Raw genomic sequence first — 3,987 nt, forward strand, 5'->3', positions numbered from 1 at the left:
AGGAGCTCTCTCATCTCTCCTGATAACATCTGGCCTGGCCATGTGATTTCACTTTAACTCTATCGCCCTTTTAACTCTGGGCCTACTAACCCACACACTAACTATATACCAGTGATGGCGTGACACTATCCGAGAACGTCCATTTCAAGGCCACCACACATCATCATCCAATCATCATATCAGCCTCTGATATAATTCTATTTATTATCTGAGAAGTATTCTTTTTTTTTTATGGTGCCAATTTTAAATAGTTTTATTTAAGACATTGCATTTTCTACTTACAATACAGTGTTTATAAAGTGCAATGTTATTTCCTTCCCCTGTGCATGTTCCATGTTCAAGTATTGAGAATGCCCAGTAACTTACTATAGCAGCTTAACTTTTTAAAACTGCCACAGAATTTGCTACAAATTTAGGTCCTTCAAATGTTTTAAATGTGTGGAACAATGCTACACCTATACTTGGGTTGGCTTAATCAACCTCTTCAATAGTGGGCCCTGAGGAAGCACCACCAGAGGGAGGCGCTCCACCACCAGGGAATCCCCCAGGCATTCCTCCTGGCATGCCTCCTGCACTCTGGTACAGCTTGGTGATGATGGGGTTGCAAACTTTCTCCAGCTCTTTCTGCTGATGTTCAAACTCTTCCTTCTCAGCAGTCTGATTCTTATCAAGCCAGTTGATGATTTCATTACACTTGTCCAGAATCTTCTGTTTGTCCTCATCGTTAATCTTGCCTTGAAGTTTCTCGTCTTCGACAGTTGCTTTCATGTTGAATGCATAGGACTCAAGTGAATTCTTGGATGATACCTTGTCCCTCTGCTTCTCATCTTCAGCTTTGTACTTCTCAGCTTCCTGGACCATACATTCAATGTCTTCCTTGCTCAAACGGCCCTTGTCATTAGTGATAGTAATCTTATTCTCTTTTCCTGTACTCTTGTCCACAGCAGAGACATTCAGGATACCATTGGCATCAATGTCAAAAGTAACTTCAATCTGAGGAACACCTCGGGGTGCAGGAGGTATGCCCGTGAGTTCAAACTTGCCAAGCAGGTTGTTATCCTTGGTCATGGCACGCTCACCTTCATAGACCTGAATAAGCACACCAGGCTGGTTGTCAGAATAGGTAGTGAAGGTCTGTGTCTGCTTGGTAGGAATGGTGGTATTACGCTTAATAAGGACGGTCATTACTCCACCAGCAGTTTCAATACCAAGGGAAAGAGGAGTGACATCCAAGAGCAACAAATCTTGAACATTTTCAGACTTGTCTCCAGACAGGATGGCTGCCTGGACAGCTGCACCATAAGCAACAGCTTCATCAGGGTTGATGCTCTTATTCAGTTCTTTTCCGTTGAAGAAATCTTGGAGAAGCTTCTGAATCTTGGGGATACGAGTAGAACCACCAACCAGGACAATATCATGAATCTGTGACTTGTCTAGTTTGGCATCTCGAAGGGCTTTCTCTACTGGGTCCAGGGTGCCACGGAACAGGTCAGCATTCAATTCTTCAAATCGGGCACGGGTAATGGAGGTATAGAAGTCGATTCCTTCATAGAGAGAATCGATCTCAATACTGGCCTGGGTGCTGGAAGAGAGCATACGCTTAGCACGTTCACAAGCAGTACGAAGGCGTCTTACAGCTCTCTTGTTCTCGCTGATGTCCTTCTTATGCTTGCGCTTGAACTCTGCAATAAAATGGTTGACCATTCGGTTGTCAAAATCTTCTCCACCCAAGTGGGTGTCTCCAGCTGTAGACTTGACCTCAAAGATTCCATCCTCAATAGTGAGGATTGACACATCGAAAGTGCCACCTCCCAGGTCAAAGATAAGCACGTTTCTTTCTGCTCCAACCTTTTTGTCTAAGCCGTAAGCAATAGCAGCAGCAGTTGGCTCATTAATAATTCTAAGTACATTGAGACCAGCAATAGTTCCAGCATCTTTGGTAGCCTGACGCTGAGAGTCATTAAAATAAGCTGGCACTGTGACCACAGCATTGGTAACAGTCTTCCCAAGATAGGCTTCTGCAATTTCCTTCATCTTTGTCAGAACCATAGAGGATACCTCCTCTGGATAGAAGCTTTTGGTCTCTCCCTTATATTCTACTTGGACCTTGGGCCTGCCAGCATCATTCACCACCATGAAGGGCCAATGCTTCATATCAGACTGGACAACAGCATCATCAAATCTGCGTCCAATCAGACGTTTGGCATCAAAAACTGTGTTGGTGGGGTTCATTGCAACTTGATTCTTTGCAGCGTCACCGATCAACCGTTCAGTGTCCGTAAAGGCAACATAGCTTGGAGTGGTTCGGTTTCCCTGATCATTGGCAATTATCTCTACTTTTCCGTGCTGGAAAACACCCACACAAGAGTAGGTGGTGCCAAGATCAATACCAACTGCAGGTCCCTTGGACATGGTTGCTGGCGTGGAGGCCTGGCTCCGATAAAGACAAAAGTCACAGGAACCCCCGGAGCTGCAGGCGAGTTCAATGAGTGAAGTATTCTTTTTTGCTGGTTTCTTCTGGGTATTCTACCACTCTAGTCTAGTTCCAGTTCCAGAATTAGGGGGACACTGACCCCTAAGAGGTATTTATCCCCTCAAACCTTAGAAGTCCCCTTCCTGAATACATCTGTGTTACTTACATCAGGATTTTCAATTACTTGTGCTCACCCCAGCCTGATAGAAGGTAGTCGAAAGCAGATACTTCAAGCACTATCCATCACAATTACCTTAGGTATTTACCCTTCTACAAGCCTCAGAATATTTCCAGGCCCCCTTAACTATTTCTGATGGAATCTATGGCTCAACATTCTTTACAGCCACAGGCTTTCATGGATTTCATGTTATTATTGGATCAACATTTCTTACTATCTGCCTCCTCCGCCAATTAAAATTCCACTTTACATTCAACTACCACTTTGCCTTTGAAGCCGCCACCGGATATTGACACTTCGTAGATGTAGTATGACTATTCTTATAGGTCTCTATCTATTGATGAGGGTCCTACTCTTTTGTATAAACAGTACCATTGACTTCCAGTCAATTAGTTTCCATAATATCCGAAAGAGAGTAATCAACCTGACACTAGCGCTAGTAACCGACACCTTACTGGCCCTATTACTAATAATAATCGCATTTTGGCTCCCACAACTTAATATCTATATAGAAAAATCCAGCCCCTACGAATGCAGATTTGACCTACTAGCCTCCGCCTGCCTCGCCTTTTCCATTACTTACTTTCTAGTAGCCATCACATTCCTCCTCTTCGACTCAGAGATTGCTCTACTACTACCCCTGCCATGAGCCCTTCAACCAACCAACCTGACACTAATAATCAGCACAGCCCTTATACTAGATACTATTTTAATCCTAGGCTTGACTTATGAATGAGCCCAAAAAGGATTAGAGTGTGCTGAATTGTAAACAGTTTAAGTCAAAATAAATGATTTTGACTAATTAGATTATGGTACACCATATTCACCAAATCCCCACGATTTATATCAACATTACATTAGGATATACCATACCACTGCTAGGAGTATTAGTCTATTGATCCCACCTAATATCATACCTATTATGCCTAGAAGGCATAATACTATCAATATTTATCATACATACTCTTATAACTTTAAATATACATTTTGCTCTAGCATCTGTAGTACCCACTATTCTCCTAGTATTTGCTGCCTGTGAAGCTGCAGTGGGCCTTGTCTTACTAGTTTCAATCTCCAGTACATATGGTCTAGGTTATGTAGAAAATCTAAATTTACTTAAATGGTAAAAATTATTATTCCAAAAATTATACTGTTACCAATGACATGGTTCTCTAAAAATTCTACAAACTGAATCAACATGGTTATCCACAGCCTACTCATCAGCCTCATCAGCCTACTATTTTTTAACCAATTCAATGATAACTTATCCAACTTCTCATTAGTTTTCTCTTCTGACCAGCTGACACCACCCCTTCTCATCTTAACAGCCTGGCCA

The 3,987-nt window shown here is 42.4% G+C and overlaps 1 pseudogene across 1 annotated transcript; it reads right to left on the reverse strand.

Moving 5' to 3' along the window:
• Positions 1-221: 221 nt before the first annotated feature.
• On the reverse strand, positions 222-2,488 carry LOC101020262 (annotated as a pseudogene). The gene has a single exon (XR_004176624.1). The product of XR_004176624.1 is annotated as a heat shock cognate 71 kDa protein pseudogene (transcript).
• Between the last annotated feature and the right edge of the window lie 1,499 nt (positions 2,489-3,987).

Source organism: Papio anubis, chromosome 10 (genome assembly GCF_008728515.1).
Source record: "Papio anubis isolate 15944 chromosome 10, Panubis1.0, whole genome shotgun sequence".
Lineage (NCBI taxonomy): Eukaryota > Metazoa > Chordata > Mammalia > Primates > Cercopithecidae > Papio > Papio anubis.